This window comes from Cryptotermes secundus, unplaced genomic scaffold, assembly GCF_002891405.2.
Source record: "Cryptotermes secundus unplaced genomic scaffold, Csec_1.0 scaffold965, whole genome shotgun sequence".
Classification (NCBI taxonomy): Eukaryota; Metazoa; Arthropoda; class Insecta; order Blattodea; family Kalotermitidae; genus Cryptotermes; species Cryptotermes secundus.
Genome location: NW_019728506.1, coordinates 365,221 through 384,021, shown reverse-complemented (window position 1 = coordinate 384,021; position 18,801 = coordinate 365,221). Strand labels below are relative to the sequence as shown.

The 18,801-nt window shown below is 43.3% G+C and overlaps 1 long non-coding RNA gene across 1 annotated transcript in view; it reads right to left on the bottom strand.

The window, feature by feature from the left end:
• Positions 1 to 1,064: 1,064 nt before the first annotated feature.
• LOC117282376 overlaps positions 1,065 to 18,801 on the bottom strand; it is a 75,403-nt gene continuing 57,666 nt past the window's right edge. The window contains exon 3 of the long non-coding RNA XR_004513110.1: positions 1,065 to 1,202. This is a non-coding gene — a long non-coding RNA (uncharacterized LOC117282376). The remainder of the gene's footprint in view (positions 1,203 to 18,801) is intronic.

Genomic DNA, 18,801 nt, shown 5'->3' with positions numbered 1-18,801 from the left:
TTGGATTTATTGACCACTCTAACACATAACTCGTAATTACACTTAATTATAGGGCCATCGCTAATTCCCACACTTTAAAAATCACTATATTACACCTAAGTTTTTTTCCGGCCAGCAGTGTCTTCACTAGTAATTGCCTGGTAACGGCTTCTAACAGTGGCTATTCCTGTGGTTCCTGGCTCAAGTCCTCTCTGAATGGCGACTCCCTTGAGACTGAAGTCAGTCAGAGTTGAGTCAGAGTTATTTTACGACTGGAGGTTTACCGCCAATCAGTTCGTCTTGGTTACAAGCCCCTTGAGACTCACGACCGGCATTCTTTTCAACTGAACACTTGCGGTTATAGTCCCTATGTAACATCGTCTCTGACGATAGGATGGGTCTGTCGTTTACAATTGTGCTGGTCCTCGTCAGCGCAGTCATTCTCATATCCAATTTCCACGGGACTCATGACAACATTTTACTGTCTCAGATTCGAGACTCTCTCAACCCGGATGGCCAGGTTCCCATAGTTGTATCCCCTAGGAGCAGGGTGGCACATTTATATCCCCAGGCATTAGGTTCTCCTTTCGACGCCTCCTACGACTGGCAGAGGTAAGGTGGAGGTATTGGTCCCCGCCTCCGCAAGGGCCACTGTAGAAAACACCGTTTCCAACAGTACTCCTATTGCTGTGGAGACGTTGCTCAACTCGTTTCCATGGGAACGTGTTTTATTTGCGAAATGCTTTACCCAGTAACGGCTTTGATATAATTACTTATCTTGCGGTTGTTGTCTAGTAACGGCTCTACATGCTGCAATACTATATCAGCACTAAGCAATATGCAACGGCCAAAATAATTCCAGTTTATTGTCCTTCTGGCGTCGGATCTAAGAATATTTTAAATCCACGTCTAACTTACAACAAATCAAATTAAATTTGGAGCATTGACAAATTCAGAATTTTCATACACAGTAACTGAACATCAAATAATGACAATATTGAAAATAATTTAGGGGTAAAGTCCAGAAAGTTGTAGTCCCACTTTTACCAACTTGTATGAAACAACAAGCGCGAACTCACCACAACACGGCGTGGCTCCACTTCCTGTGACACTGCAATGAACCACTTGAGCTTCGCCGGCCGTCCCCCTTGCATTGGCACGGATCCCTTGATTCCAGTAAGCATAAGGATTTCCAGCCAGTCCTCAGTTTCTCCAAGGAAATTCTGGGAGAAGACGGGCGTCAAATTAATTTCCGAAACGTCCAATATACTAAATAATTATCAGGCAATGGACAGTGTTGATATAAATTGAACGCAGCTCTTGAAGTAGCAAAGGTAACAAGATTCTTAACTCATAAACGCCCAACATTAGAGGGCAATGTAAAGTTATACCTGTGCTTAATTAATTAAGCACCACGCCATGAAGGCGTATGGGAGAGTGGGTTTATAGATCCACGTTTACTTGACCTCGGCACTAGTTGGAGGCGAGTGGTCAGCATCACGCTCCGACCGCTTTACCCCCGATGGAATAGCCCCCCGTACCCATTGGATAGGAGGCTAAGTGGGTCCCAGAGCCAGTCTAGATGATGGATTCAAGCATTCTTACATTTAAAGATGTTATAGATCACCGTAAAAAGAAGAAATACATGGGAATATTAAGGATAATTGAGGAGCTATTTCAAGAAAATAGCAACTCCGGTCTAGAAAACCGAGATTGAGGGCCGCGGGGATCCGTTGCGCTGACTACTCGACACCCTCTATCCGCAAAATTTGACACTAACTTCGCCGACAAGCGGCGGTCGCTCGGTCGGTATAGTTCGCTTACGGACTACAGACCACGGAGTTTTTTTGTTTGTTTGTGGGAGTTTTAGGGACATCACGGCCTTGACTATGGCATATTCCGGAGGAGGCGCCATGTAGTCCGGTAGAAGTTTACGGAAGTTTCGAAGAAACGTATTGCCTCCATGTTCAGGGTCGAGATGTGATCCAAGTGAGCAAAGAGCAGTCACTCTTGCTTTCTGCTTGCTTTTCTACTTCGCGGTTTACTCTTCGTCAGAGCGCAAAAGACGGCAACACGTCCCTCCACAAGTCATGATACCCCAACCAAGCCGTCACAAATGATAAATGACCCCGCGTGTCATACTGAGGTCAAACCAAGAGCACGAGTCTCAAGAGATGCGGGACAATTTTTTTTAGGATGCGAGAGCTGAGGGGAGGCCGAACACTGAATTGAAGAAAACAAGTTCGGATAGGGTAGGACCTAATGAAGTTTGTTCATTCTTCTGCTTACAGGGGAGAGAAAATATCTTAAAAGTATTGTCGCATATCAGATATTCTGTCTAAAGTTTTGTACCGTTTTGAAATTTAGACTTTTACTCCGCATGAAGGACATACAACGCAGAATTTTACAAAAAAAAAAAAGTAGGCCTACTAAGGAAAATATTCGAACCTAAAATGATGAAGTGGATTCTATGTGCAAAGTGTAGGAAACTACCAAAGAGCAAATTCAGAGATCGTTTATTTATTTTATTTATTTATATAAGACGATTTGTTTAATTCTGTAACAAACATAATAATATTGAGGTCAGTAAAAATATGTTTCACTGAAATATGCAGAAGCGCTTGTGTGGGCAAACATTTTCAGATAACTTTTAATTTTTAAATTTTACTCGGCTCTTTCACGAATTTCTCTGAGATAATTCAGTGTCTCCACGTTGCAGCTTCCAGACTCGTAAGTCTAATGTTTTCAACAACGTATATAGTCCGTGGTGGTGCGTTCTGTCGTCACCACATGAATTTCTTGGGCGCTCCTGTTGCACCCTTACGTTAGAGACTGTTTGTCTGAAACCATTACAACCCCCCTGCCAGATTACTATCCAGTTCTCCATTAGGGAGCGTCCGCACAAGTCAGTTTAGGCCCTTGGGAAAAAAACTGAATTAGACACTTATTTTTTATGTTTTTATCATTCTCGCTGAAAGAATATCTGTCCATTATTGCCCACAGTTCTATATTTATTGCCCATATAAAAGTCAGAACAATAATACGAATTCGTATTTTCCTTGTTTCATATAAGAAATACAGTACAACTAAGGATAATGTGGATTTGGAAGTGTTAAGAGAATTGTTTATAAGCAAAATTACGCCATGAAATATAAAGAGCTGGAATTACGAAATAACATACTATTGAGGTGCAGTANCCTCTGAAGATGGAGGCGCTACGTTCCTCCGAAACGTCGGCCAAAACGAAGAATACACGGTGCCTAAACCCAGAAGACAACTTTCTTCAAAATTGAGATACTCAAAGGAAATAGCGACTCCGGNATACTTCAAGGAAATAGCGACTCCGGCCTAGAATACTGAAATTAACGGCCGTGGGGATCCGTTGCGCTGATCACGTGACACCCTCTATCCGCTAAAGTTGGCACTAACTTAGCAGACAAGCGGCGGTCGCTCGGTAGGTACAGTTCGCTTGCGGACTAAAAACCACGGAGTTTGTTTTGTAATGTATTTTCCTATACGAGTTTGTATCCTCTGCAATAGACGAATTTTCCCGGTAATTTTTCATCTGTCACTGCAGAAATTTAATTGCTGGAATTCAAAACGGCTATTTCTTAGTCCTAACTTAAAGCTCAGGTTAGGATTCGATGTGAAAAACTAGAGTGAAACTTCGGATTTTGCAAAAGGCGAGGATCTCGTGACCGATGGAGAGCCTAGCAGCTTCTCAAGAACAACTCTGCACCTTCAGGCCGGTTACTTGCTTATAGTTCAACTTCCCAAGTCTTCCTTTTCAGCCCGGAACTGTTCCCAATATTCTGAGCCAGCTTTCACTCTGTTCCTTAGCAATGCTCTTATGTTGTTTTCGGATAATCTGAATACCAGGTCTCGCTACCTTCATATTCATAATGGTCGTCTCAGCCACTCCAGGCCAAGGTTTTTTTTTTAAATCGCTTAATGGGGGGTGGAGTCCAGCTGGGTCCAACCGGCACGACGGCCACTGATTGTCTTATTATAGCCTGTCCCAGGTGATTATGATGATGGTGAATTTGGTGGAATGAAAATTGGCAGGGGAAACCGAAGTACTCGGAGAAAACCCGCCCCAGCGCCACTTTGTCCACCAGAAATCCCACTTGACCAGACCAGGGATCGAATCCGGGCCCCCGGGGTGGGAAGCCAGCGACTAACCGCTTGAGCTATGGCGCGGCACAGTCCAGGGTTTGTACAGGATTATAAAAAAGGCAAAAGGTAAAGCTATCTCTGTAACAGGCTGTGGATGCCCATAGGGTTGTGAGACGTCGAGGCTCCCACATTTTCTCTAGACAATCGGCTCACAGATGGCGGTAAGTTTGTCAGCCTTAGGTAGGCCGCACACCGGCAAGCGTCAAGATATGTAACAGTCAAGAGACAATGTCTGTGACATGACGAAAAGAAAGGATCACAGTTGAAACGAATGAGATTATGAAAACTGACGCACACCGGTCTGAGTCATGATGCTGACGTCAGCTTCATTCTGACGAACGGAATTTTAATAACTATCCGTTTGGAAAAGGAGGTACTCACTACGAGGGAGTCTAACTGAATAAGCTCTACTTCAGATAACATGGAGTCCCAGTTTCTGAAACATGTTGTACTGCAAGTGTTGAGTGTCTCTTGGAAAACTTCCTATAGCAGCCCCAGCTTCGCGGCTGTTTTAAAAGCTGCTTTGAACTCTCGATTAAGTAATTATAACATGTGTAATGGTTGGGAGGCCTGATGCAAGTACACAAGCTAATATTGCGCATGCGTCATGACGGAAAGGCAACAAAGGGAAGCAACTAACCAGCCATCACGAGTGTCTGCCTTATTATGTGCCCGAATATGCGGCATACAGAGACTGCCGTTGTAACCACTTCTTAAACACTCGTAATTCGGGAAATTATAAAGCACTCCTGTAAAAACTTCGAAAAAATTTCTGGCCGAATAAATGAATGACTTACTTACTTACTTACTCATGGAGCTGAGCCCTTCTTGAGGAGTCGCCAATTCTGCAGCTACTCAAGAATTTCCCAGCATTTTATGGAACCCGAAGGTTCATCACCGTGTTCACAAGAGCCCTCCAATGGTCCCTATCCTGAGCCAGATTTATCCAGTCCATACCATCCCATCTTATCTCTCTAAGATCCATTCTAATATTGTCCACCCACCTACGCTTTGGTCTTCCCTGTGGTCTCTTTCCTTCTGGCTTTCCCACCAATATCCTATACACAGTCCTCTTCTCCGCCATTCGTGCTACCTGACCTGCCCACCTCATCCTCCTTGACTTGATAATTCTAATTATACTTGCAGAAGAGTACAAGTTATGAAGCTCATCATTATGCAGTTTTCTCCAACCTCCTGTGATTTCATCTCTCTTTGGTCCAAATATTCTCCTCAACACCCTGTTCTCAAACACCCTCGGTGTATGTTCCTCCTTTAATGTCAGAGACCAAGTTACAAATATAAATAGCTTATAAAGATTAGTTTTGAAGAATGTAGCCTTCTGGGATGTGGCGCCGTGCAGATCTTGTGTGAACCGACATTTCGGAGGAAAGTCGATTCGCACAGTATCTACACTGCGTCACATCCCAGAAGGCTACATTCTTCATACTCAACGCCCTGAAAACCTCAAATCTTACAAGATTTGTTTTGTTCTCTGAAGCTGAACCAAACGGAAAAAAGAAAACTGCAGGATTATAATTTGCAATTTTTTCATAAGCAGCTATGCCAAGGCGAATTTTCCGATAAAAGCTAGGTAATAGATGCAATAAAAATGTTCCCGTTTAAAAATTGCCTAGTGATTCCCAAAGAATCATTTGGCATGACCAAATTTCGACAAAACAGAAATATCAATACCAAGTTCGGAATCTGAAAGATTATTCACAAATATTCATTTACAAAAATCCATAAATTAAATATCTAAAGCCATTTTCAATATAAAACGCTTGAAAGAGTCGTTCTGAAATCACTGTTAAGTTTGTGTTTTGGTTTACTCATAGTTACTTATTATTGTGCTTGTCTTTAAGGTGAACAATGAATTAATTTATGTTACTTCTGCCAAGTAACAGATGCATTTTAGGCTAATTACTGAAATAAACCAATGCAATGGACAGCCTCATTATACAGTATTAAGATAATATCGAACACAAAAAAAAAGGCGTTTAACTACGTGAAAGGTTTGTTGTATGATTCTTCTTATGAGAAAATACTGTTGTACACACAAAACTGATCACTATAGTCCCCATAATATTGTGTTTAAGCATCATGTTGCATTAATATATTTTTTGTATGCATATTTTTGATTCTCGAATGCAACTTACAGTACGGCCACACTTCTTACTCACTAAATGCTTCGGCAGCATACAGCCGTCATCAGGTGTCTTCTGTCTTTCTAAAATTCTTGCACTGTATGTAAAAACTACGTATCTTATTTGGACGCGATATTTCATAATTAAAATAAATTAACATTTTAATGTTTTTCATTGTGGTCGTCATGAATTCGTTTAGATAATTTATACTTCAGAGCATTTCTCGTAGTTAGATTTATGTGCGCAGCATTCCCTTTGCAATGTGGGTAATATACGTGTTATTGTGTTGTTTGTAAGGGCACTGATGTGGTGTTATTATCAGGGTTGTTATGCATCTTCCATTTGTTTGTAGGGTTTTCCACGCTGATAGACTAATTATGTTGTTACGTAGGCCGCACCATACCTCAAGCGATTAGTCGCTGGGTTCCCACCGCGGCGGCCCAGGTTCGATCCCGGGTCTGGTCAAGTGGGATTTGTGGTGGACAAAGTGGCGCTGGGACGGGTTTTCTCCGTGTACTTCGATTTCCTCTGCCAATCTTCATTCCGCCAAATTCTTCATCATCATAATCACCCGGGGCCGGCTACAATAGGCCAATCAGTGGCCGCAGTGCCGAGTGGACCCAGTTGGACTCCACCGCCCACTTAGCGAATTAAAAAAAATGTGTTGTTACGTACGTGGTTTGTGTGTGTAGATATTATTTTCATTAGAAATATTGCTTTCACACAAAATAAGTAATTTTGACATCATCATCATCAGTAATCTGTCAAGACGACAGGTCCACAGTCTCTTCCAAAACAATTCCTCCACTTAATGCGATGTAGAGCTTTCTCCTTCAAATGACAGTATCCTCTTCTGTCCCCAAGGTCATCCAGCATCTTCTTACGTCTTCTTGTCACTTCTATCCGCCCCTCTATCTTTCCTTCGATAACTTCTTTTAGAAGACAATTTCTGCGTAATTTTGACATACAGTACAACAATTTTAGCAAGATAGACAATCACTGGGCAGGTGAATCCCACTCAGGGCATGGATGTTTGGTGTTTTGTGTGTGTGTGTCTGTGTGTGTGCGCGCGCGCGATCTTCTGTGTTTGTGTAAAGGTAGAAGCCTTGCGAAGAGCTGATCACTCGCCCAAGGAGCCATACCGAATGTCTAAGATCTAGCAAACCGATGTGAAACGGAGAGTTTCATGGACAAGTCCCAAATTGCGGCTGTAGCCCTCCCAAAAAAAAAAGTACCGAACACCTGATGATGGCTGTATACAGCCGAAACATGTAGTAAGGAAGAGGGGTGACTTGATAATAAGTTGCATTTAAGACTGAAATATATGCGTACAAAGAAACTATATACCTCAAAATACAGTCTATATCTGTTTCTACAAGTCATTGACAGAGCTTCTTCACGCATAGCATAACACCGATGGTTGCTTGAATTCTTAAGTCAATTATCAGGATCAGATCATTATCTGTTTAAGTTTACAAGTTTTTTTTTGCCAGTTACTGAAATATACGCTTAAAAGCCACCGATGCTTTTCGCATTCGAAACGCATTCTGAAACCGGTATAACCGCCATTAGAGCAAAGCACAACGAACCGCTTAATGAAATGATCAGCTTTCCCAGTCTACAAACAACACTTACGCCACTTTCTAACTTCAGCTATATTACTCCCATTTGTTGAGTTTATAGAACATCTGCTTAAAGCAGTTAAAATTTTAGTTAACGTCTTGAACTCTTGTCTAAATATAGCTCAGTTCTAAGTAAAGAATGTAACATAGGGTCAGAATACAAGGACAATAAACGCTCGGAACGGTCCACATTATGTTATGCAGTGGCGGTTAACAGCCGAATGTCGCAAAGCGGAAGCCGACGACTATGAAGACATTACAAAAAAGGACAGTAATTTTCTTTTATTATTATTCTTAGTGGGGTGAGGCTGAGTCCGATTTTTACTACGGCCACTACTGGTCTATTGTACAGCCTAAGATGACAGATGATGGTGACTGTGGAGCAATTGGTGGAATGAAGATTGGCAAGGGAAACCGAAGTACTCGGAGAAAAATTACCCCAGCGCCACTTTGTCCACCAAAAATCCCACACAACCAGACCCGAGCTCGAGCTCGGACCGCCGCGGTGGGAAGCCAGCAACTGACCGCCTGAGCTATGGCGAGGCCTAAGAGAACAGTAACCTGGAAATTAACTTTCTTTACCATCGACACCCTCTATCTTTGGAAGTCTAAATATCCGTGACGAAGGATTGTTACGAGACCGAAACACATGCTCGACAATGAGGATATAACGAGGTGTAGTCCGTTAAAAGCGAATCGGAGTTGCTCTGCTTGCCTCATGCTTTCACGCTGATGTCTTTGTCGGCTTATTCTTCGAACTGAAGATGGATAAACGTCAGTTGACTTACAACGGGGTATATAAAGTTACACCCCAGAAGATAGAACTCTTCATAACCATCGCTGTGAGGGCCTCAGATCCTGCACAACGTCTCATTTTCGTTACAGACACACAAGAACCTGCATCTGGATTTGCTTCCGTCTTCAGGTAAAAGTATGAAATCTGTCCTGTTGGGTACATTAGCTAGAAATAATCTCTATTCCTGAATATGGGCATAAAGATTCTTTTCATCTGATGGACCCAACAGAGCAGATTTCAAACTCTTACTTGAAGAAGGAAGCAGAACCAGCTTCCAAACATTGTGTTTATGCAACAGGAATCAGATGACGGAAATTGTTGAGAATATGCGTTAATTTATTTAGGACACATATAATTCAGACCAAAATCTCTTGAAAACTGATCTGTAACTGAAATGCTAAGTAGGAAATTATTTTAAATAAGTAAAGTAAAGTAAAGATATGAAGATACTTGTCGGATCTGATGATCTCACGTGGCTCCTATGATGAATAATACTTTCTGGGATATGACGCCGTGCAGTCTGGTAGAAGTGCGAAAGAACGTTCCTCCGTAACGTAGGGGAACTTCTACCAGGCTATACGGCGGATCATCCCAGAAGACACCACTCTTCACGGAGTCACTCCTTGATAGACGTGCACTTATGTAATTTTCTCCAGGTTTCTCTTACTTTATCCGACATTTTTGGGAAATTCCNATATATATATATATTTCATTTTTCTGAATGATTGGCGAGTTTACAGCTGTAAAACTTATCTGTTGCTGTAACTAAATCAATAAATATTACGACGAGTGAAAATACAGTGAATTCACCCCAAAACCGAAGCATTACAACGCATTCCATCGCATGGACTTTAATACCGAATCTTAGACCACCTGCCTCACTTGCGTGACGGAGAAGTTGCCGATAAATTACGGCGTTAAATTGCTACAACTTTTGAATAAATATTCGAAAAAAATAAGTTGCGATTACCATAACGTCTGTATAGTCAGAATTTTGAGAGTCTGGTAAATGGTAAAGTTCTCCCTGGGCTCAATAAACGCCACGCCATGCACATGTATGGGGGAGTTTAGGCATGTCTCCACCACTCTCAAACAGGGTCACTGGATGGAGGTGAGTGGTCAGCTTCAAGGCCGGCCGGTTTACCCCCGGTATCATTTCATTGGAAGCTACATAGGCTCCTGAACGTTATAGAGAAGAACAACTCTTACGCCTTCCTTCCGGAAATCGAAAGACAAATCCTCATTCTTTCAGCCCGTAGAATAGTCCCTTTACCGACTGAGCTATACTGGCGGGTGATATTGGAAAATATGTGGAGGTTGTAAAAGTATACCAAGTATTGGCTGCCCTTCACGGTAGCCGAGTGGTCTAAGGCATGTACTGTCTTCGCTCGTTCGAATCCCTCACAAGGCATGAATATTTGGTGTTTGTATGCGTTTATTCTGTGTTTGTATTGTCCTGAGTTTAGGTAGAGGCCTTGCGTCGAGCTGATCACCCGTCCAAGGAGTCCTACCGTCTGTAAAAATGATCAATAAAACTGAGAAATTAGCCCTCTGCTCCAAAGTGGGAGCGAAAAGGAGGAATAAAATATCTGGCGGGAACAAATCGCAGTTGTGGTAGTATGACTGGTGCCAAGGCCGCGCCATAGCTCAAGCGGTTAGTCGCTGGCTTCCTACCTCGGCGGACCGGGTTCGTTCCCTGGTCCGGTCATGTGGGATTTGTGGTGAACAAAGTGGCGCTGGGGTGGGTTTTCTCCGAGTACTTCGGTTTCCCTTGCCAATCTTCATTCCATCAAATTCTCCATCATCCGGGGCAGGTATAATAGGCCAATCAGTGGACGCCGTGCCGAGTGGACCCAGTTGGACTCCACCCCCCACTAATCGAATTAAAAAAAAAGACTGGTGCCAAACAGAGCAGTGCAACGGACAGTGGCAGTTTCAAAACTTCTTTCATTGTGAGATAGAATTTGCTTTTCACAGTTAGCCCCTTCCTTCGCCTGCACACACTACGCCAACCCCAAACTCTTCAAAGCCTCATGAAAATGCAAATTTTTTCTCCTTCCATTACCTCAGTTTCAAGTGCCCTCCAAGATACACCTACTTGTGGTGCCAGATCACCCCTTCTCTATAAGCAAACACACTGAACCCTCCTACTCAGATTTTTACACTCGCGCATTGATGCCATCTTGAATTAGTATCGGTGAAACGAGCGTGAAATCATTTCCAACAATCTTCGATTTCCCCTTCTTTTAAAAAAAAATTCAAATTGTAACATCCCCTAAAAGTCATTGAGGACGAACCCCTGATCTAACAGTCATATCCACCCTACATACACACACCACCCTTAAATAATTTGAACCGGTTGTACAATTTGCATTCTAATGTGTGAACATCGTGGTGCTAAGATAGGATCTTAAGTTGCTAAGCGCTGTGTAAATGGGATTTTCCTTGGCTTAACAACAAGACAGGTTCTCTAACGCGTGTGTTCAAGCCTTATCTTCCAAAGTGCCTTATTGTCACGTGTCCTACACGCTTATTCAGCCAAGCTGCACGGATTAAGGCACTTAGCCACTTCGAATATATTGTGAACGTTTCGACAAACCTTTCTGTCAATGGCAGAAAAATTTCTTACCGTTGGCCAATGGCAAGGGGTGGAGACCTAAGAAAGTACACCGCATTGTTTTCATATTGTAAGACACGTGTCATTGATAAATCTTAGAAGAACTTCGGGGGCACGCAGTAGCACAGTTGATTGAGGAACTATACTTCAAACCGATAAGTCGCGGGTTCGATTCCTAATCAGGCCATTGGATTTTTCAATTGACATAATCCTGGCAGCCGCACTATGGCCCTGGGGTCGACTCAGGCCCTGATAGGAATCTTGCTGCAGGTAAAATGGGGTCGGAGCGTAAGGCTGACAACCTCGCCGCCATCTGCGAGCCGATTATATAGAAAATGTGGGAGCCTTGAAGTCTCACAAATCTATGGGCCTTCACGGCTTGTTATAGGGTAGCTCTGCCCTTACTTTTTTTATAGAAAACTTGAGGACCAATGTAATCAGAATTGCACATATAGAGTCACAATTAACTAAGGTATTTACTTTATGGGCCCGTTGTCAGGAAATAATTAAAAATGTCACCATGATTCGAAATATGCTCGTACAGAGATGAGGATGAAGTTACTATTGAACAAATACTATCGCAAAGATAAGGTAAATTCAGGGGAGGAGGTATTAACAATTCAGGTGCTCCATTAAGGTAGCTAATTAAGTTAACGAAAATGAAGTCGAGTACTACATCGTATCCCAAAAATATCTACTTTCATTACTGAAGATACACTGCAGATTCAGAGTTAATTTTTCCTGTGCTTAACTAAACCACCAACATATGAAGATGTGCAAAGGGTGGAGGCATAGCTCCACGAATTCTTAACCTCGGTACTAGATGGAAGTGGGTTTTCAGCTTGACTTCCCAGTCGCATTATCCCAGGAGCTCGCTGGATATAAGGCCAGGTGGAACCGAGAGAGGATCTTGACGTTATGGAGAGGAGAGAACCTCCTAGTCCTTTCCGGGACACGAAAGCGACCGTCAGCCTAGTCAGTGTACTGACTCACCTAAACGGGCTCCTTTAAATTAAACAGACGCTCGATTTATACAGACCCTTCTGCCTGACGCCATATATTCACAGAATTCTAGCAAAGCGAGATAAGTCTCGAAGTGCAAGTAAAGTCTTTGAGCATTCGAGGTTTTATAGGATTTTCAGAACCTGGGGGGGGGGAGCGAATCGGATTTCCTCTCCCCACTTTTCCTTACTATGTCAGTGTAAATTCTTCGAATACACCGTCAAAATAAATTACATAACTTAAATATAATTCGTGTTAACAAACTGGTTATTGAGAGGAAGTCTGTAAAAAGTTAAATACGTCACAATTTTTATTAGAAGGAATTTGTTCTTCCGACTTGCAAAGTATTATCCCGGCATTAATTGGGAAATCTGAGAAAATCCCACTATAACATCTGTCAGGATAGCCTTATTCGGAGAAGATTGCAACCAGGTTCAACTTCCACGTACAAGTGCACTAGAAGAAACTGGTTGGTGCTTGCAAAATTGTGTTCCTGTTAAGATTTTGGGCACTCAATGTTCATCTCCCTTACTCCAGCCACATGTCCAGTTCCTTCCTTTCTTTCTTTCTTTCACACTTTCTTTCTTTCTTTCTTAGGAGACAGGAGACGAAGACCACCGCCACATGAAGCGACGTACATACGTAAGACATCTTTTCGAGAAGTCCTTAACAGTCCGATCTTCAATTTACATCGCGAGACGCGTCAGTGCAGCCCCGTGAGCTTCCACTTTCTTTCCCCCTTAAAAATTCCCAACACAGATAAGAAAAAATAACCTCTTTATTCATTCACGCTGCGGAACAAGTCCCTGGATAGAGCAGAGATTTGTGAACATAACGGCAGAATAAGCGTATGCATGAGACACCCTTCTTCTTACCCCCCGCTGCTCCCCACCCCCCTCGACGATCATCGATACCTTCAAAGTCACGGAGATGTGTGCGGCATCAGACAAGACTCTGATATCTCAATCTCTGACAATCCTGGCTACCGATAACGAAATGTGAGCGGGTCTAGTAACAAAAATTCTTACTGAGAACAGCTTACGGTTGTGCCACAACAAACATTCATCCCTTAAACGAGATTAGACACAACTAATAATGGCAAGAGTGCTGTAGTTAATATTTCTGGTTCGTTATCGGAAGACAAACAAACAAAAAACAATTACCGTGGCTTTAGTCCGCAAGCGAACTATACCGACCGAGCGACCGCCGCTTGTCGACGAAGTTAGTGCCAACTTTTGCGGATAGAAGGTGTCGTGTGGTCAGGAAAACGGGTCCCCACGGCTGTTAATATCGGTTTTCTAGACCGGAACAGCTGTTTCCTTGAAATAGTTCCTCAATTATCCTCATGAGGCTGAGTGGAACCCATGCCAGACCCACTACTTCTCAGAACATCTGGTAGCGCCGGGAATCGAACCCGGACGTCTTAATCTGTAGCCAGGAACTCTGACCACTAGGATAACGGGCTTTAATTTCTACCTAAGACAGATCATCTTGAATGCGGTTTTCATGATTTTTCTCAGTCCCTTTAGATACACATACAGGCATGAGATGTATATCTCACAGAAATACCAACCCTTTTAATGTGAGATTATTAGATATATCAGAAGAGAAGAGAACAATTTCTTCCACCGCCTTCGACAAATTATACCAATTTGTGACTTATCAGCTATCCCTGTCTCTCTCTCTCGCTCCCACTTTGGAGCATAGGGCTGATTTCTCAGTTTCATGATCATTTTACAGACGGTAGAACTCCTTGGACGGGCGATCAGCTCGTCGCAAGGCCTGTACCTAAACATAGGATAACACAAACAGAATAAACGCATACACACACCAAACATCCTTGCCTTGTGTGGGATTCGAACCCACGATCCCGGCTTCCGAGGAAGCGAAGACAGTACATGCGTTAGACCGCTCGGCTACCGTGACCGGCTTATCAGCTATAGGGAATATACGTATATTACTCTGGAAACACTCCGACAGTGAAGTGACATACTCCACAAAGGTGTATACAGAGATACGCTCGAAAACTGTTCTTTACAATTCTGCAAAATCTCAGAGACCTTGAAGTTTCTTTCTAAAGTAAATGGAAGAAGAAGAAGAACCATTCTTGCAAAGCTGATAACTATTCAGCTTGTCAAGAAATTTCTCGTCTTTTCTGTAACTCGAATATTTAGTTACCTGACTCAATAGCGAGTCTGTTACGAGTCGTACATCCTCAGCCCGACGCTGAAGAACAGTCATTGCAGATGAAAACGCATTTTCCTACCCAGACTGCAACTCCGAAGTCAAATTTATTGCGAATATCACAAAACGTGGACTTTTTTCCCCCCTGGAACTACAGCCCCAGTGGGCCTAGGCCTACCTCCATAAACTTCTTTCACTTCGGTTTTTCTAGACCTTACACATTCCGTAGGACTCCTTGGGCGGGTGATCAGCTCGTCGCAAGGCCTCTACCTGTACACAAACACAGAAAAACGCACACAAATATCCATGCCCTGAGTGGGATTCGAATCCACAATCCCGGCTTCCGAGCGAGCGAAGACAGTGCATGCCTTAGACTGCTCGGCTACCGTGACCGGCTCAAAACGTGGAAATACCTGCATGAAATCAGTGAAAGAGCTGAATTAATGTTTTGACAGTGACCAAAAATATAGCAAAGACGCTCACACTCCATACATTATTTCTCTTTTTGTGTGTTGGTTTTGCCTATTTTACTTAGCTGTCAGCATCGAGATTGCATCAATTCGTAGGAAGATTGATGAATAACGAACTGGAAAATATATTGTAGGGTGTACAGCCGTTGCTATGCAATGACCGCGAGAGGCGAATAAACAAAGCTGTTATGCAACCTGCTTCTAAACAACTAATCGTCAAACACTTTTCCGCGGCAACGAACACTCACGCAACAATAGTTACTTTTGAAAGCGGTGGTTTCTACTCGGTTCGTGCAAAATGGGTTATAAGGAAGGCATCTGGGACGACCCAGCCAGTTCAGCTGAGATCTGCAAGGGAGGCTGAGAAGAAGTGACGCTATAGTTCAGTTCGACGGTCCGGCTGTGGAGCGCTAAGCAGTAGCCAACGGCGTGATCACAGAAGCTGAAGAATTTCCATTGTTGAAAGAGGCCGCGCCATAGCTCAAGCGGTTAGTCGCTGGCTTCCCACCGTGGCGGCACGGGTTCGATCCCGGGTCTGGTCAAGTGGGATTTGTGGAGGACAAAGTGGCGCTGGGGAAGGTTTTCTCCAAGTACTTCGGTTTCCCCTGCCAATCTTCGTTTCACCAACTGCTCCACAATCAACCTCACCTATCATCTGGGGCGGGTACAATAGGCAGAAGTGGCCGCAGTACAAGGCATTTAGTTCTACCCCACTAGCAATAAAGAAAAATCTCCATTGTTGTAAGCTTTTAACAAGCAACGACTAGTGAAGACATTGCAGGCTGGAGAAGACTTAACGCGAAGTGATTTGTGAGGTGTGGAGATTAGCGATACCGCTGTAATTGCCTGTAGTTAGGAGTTGTGACTATACAACTGGTCAGTAAATCCATTCACCAACACATACCCCATCTATAGTCATCCCAAATCACGAAAGTATGGATGAAAAGGGGCATGGCCGAATGGAGGTATTGTTCCGTCACTTGCCTGGAGGGACCACAATAAAACTTCCAGGATTGAGGGTGTCCCGGTCGGGATCCGAACCAAGCACCTCCCGAATACAGATCCCGGACGTTGCAGTCGTATCAACTACTTTGGTTCTTTGTAAAAAATCAAACATATCGAAAGTTTGGCTGCTAAACACTAATGGCTCTGTTATGTAGGACCACATATTTTCGATTGTTTATCTTTTTTTTTAATTGTGAAGTTTTCCCATTTGAATTTCTAGTAAGAGGACAGGTTACATTTGAAAAGTATGAACTAAAATAAAATGCACTCAATAATATTTAGTGTAGACGCTTGATGACATTAAGGGAGGAACATACACTGAGGGTGTTTGAGAACAGGGTGCTGAGGAGAATATTTGGACCGAAAAGAGATGAAGTGACAGGAGGCTGGAGAAAACTGTATAATGAGGCTCTTCATAACTTGTACCCTTCGCCGAGTATAATTAGAATGATCAAGTTAAGGAGGATGAGATGGGTGGAGTATGTAGCACGATTAGGGGCGAAGAGGATTGTGTATAGGATATTGGTGGGAAAGCCAGAAGGAAAGAGACAACTAGGAAGAACAAGAAGTATGTGGATGGAAAATATTAAAATGGATCTTAGAGAGATTGGATGGGATGGTATTGACTGGACCAATCTAGCTCAGGATTGGGACCAGTGGAGGGCTCTTGTGTACACAGTAATGAAATTTCGAGTTCCATAAAATGCTGGGAAATTCTTGAGTAGCTGCACAATTGGCGGCTTCTCTAGAAGGGCTCAGCTCCGTAAGTAAGTAAGTAAGTAGATGCTCGATACAAAATTTCTTCAAAATCTTTCCGAGTAGTTTCGGAGATAACAGATGCGGGTCAACAAATATCCATGTTGTGTGTGTGTCTCCTGCGCTTCGAACAATAACGCATAACAAAATAACTCGAATGTGCGAAGAATGTTTTACCCACTTCTTGCCAAAGATGACGAACGATTTCTTTTCCTCCGATATTGCTTGAAGCGCCATAAACAGGTGCCTTCTGATACTCAGTGTTACGTTTCGGCTTTCTCCTGGCATTAATCTCGATAAATTTGACAGCACAAGAACTGGCCCTTGAATTCAATCCAATCCCAGTAAGCCAGAACTGGACACAACGAAAACCTCACTTCAGAATTTCCTTATAGTTTTTATTTAATTCGCTTAGTGGGGGGTGGAGTCCAGTTGGGTCCACTCGGCACGGCAGCCACTGATTGGCCTATTGTAGCCTGCCCCGGGTGATTATGATGATGGAGAATTTGGTGGAATGAAGATTGACAAGGGAAACCAAAGAACTCGGAGAAAATCCGCCCCAGCGCCACTTTGTCCACCACAAATCCCAGTTGACCAAACCCGGGATCGAATCCGGGCCGCCGCGGTAGGAAGCCAGCGACTAACCGCTTGAGCGATGGCGCGGCCTTTTCATTATGGTTTACTTCGACCCTTTGTGACAAAACCGTAAAAGTTTCCTTGTAACAGACCGTGTAGTCCCATAGGGTTGTGAGACGTTGAGGATCCCACATTTTTTAGACAATTAGCTGATAAATGGCGGTGAGGTTGTCAGCCTTATGCGCCGGCCGCCCTTTACCCCACAGGAAGATTCCTGATACTCATTTCTGTTAGAGGCTGAGTCGTCCCTAGGTCCATAGTGCGGCTGGAAGGATTAAGTAAACTGAGAAATCCACCTCATCGGGATTCGATCCCGCGACCTTCCAGCTTGTAGCATAGTGCCTCAGCCAACTACGCTACCGCGTGCCCCTGTGACAAACCCACATACAGAAGACTAGTGCCAAGCGAAGCAGGCCTAAACATGTATCTGCCTTCCTAAACAGATACAAAAGCAATTCCATAAATGTATTTCCGCCATTTTGTTCCGCTACTAACACAACCCCCCTCCCCGTAACAATAATAATTATTACTAATGATTAAGCTCCCAGCAAAATATTAACTTCAACATGTGTTTGCGGGTGGATTTCTTTGCATCAGGCGAACGTTTTCATAATTTAATTATCTTGCACTTGGTGGTATATCATAATTTAGAGAGCAAACGGAGACATAAAAGCTATGAAGAGAGACAGAGAGAGAAGGTAGCTGTTAGCGCGATAAAACATTGTTGTCCAACCCTCTCGCTCCCTTCTCTTCCTGACCGCCTGTGTCCTGCCACCATCCACTACTTTACTCCTCTCTCGCACACCCTAAGCAGCTAAATGGGCTTTGAGTGCCGCCGCCTGCCTTGTTGGTTGGGTGGCCTATCCATAAGGGGTAAACTCAACCAGCCATGCAGCACCGACAAGTAAGGGCCTACTCTGCGCTTTGTATAGTCGCTAGATAATAAGCGGTGAATGCATTTAAGGGCTTATCGAAGCCCAAAATTTAGATGCATTAATAATAAAGTATAGATATTCATAAATCTAATTGCAAATGTATTAAGGCTGGCCAATATAGGCCTTGTAACAACACTGTAGTCTAGTTTGTAAAAGGAAACAGTTCTTACAGGCGGCCTTGATTGGAGTGCAGAGCAAAATTCTAAACTTTCCGTCACAAAAAAATACAAAAGATCTATATATTTTAAACATAAATATTATATATGGAATCATATCACATTTATTTTGTAAAAAGTTAAAGCTATCCCTGTAACAGACCGTGAAGGCCCATAGAGCTGTGAGACGCCGAGGCTCTCAAAATTTCTATAGAAAACTGGCTCACAGATGGCGGTGAGGTTGTCAGCCCTACGCGCCGGCGGCCCTTTGCCCCCAGGAAGATTCCTGGTACTCATTTGTGTTAAAGGTTGAGTCGGCCCCAG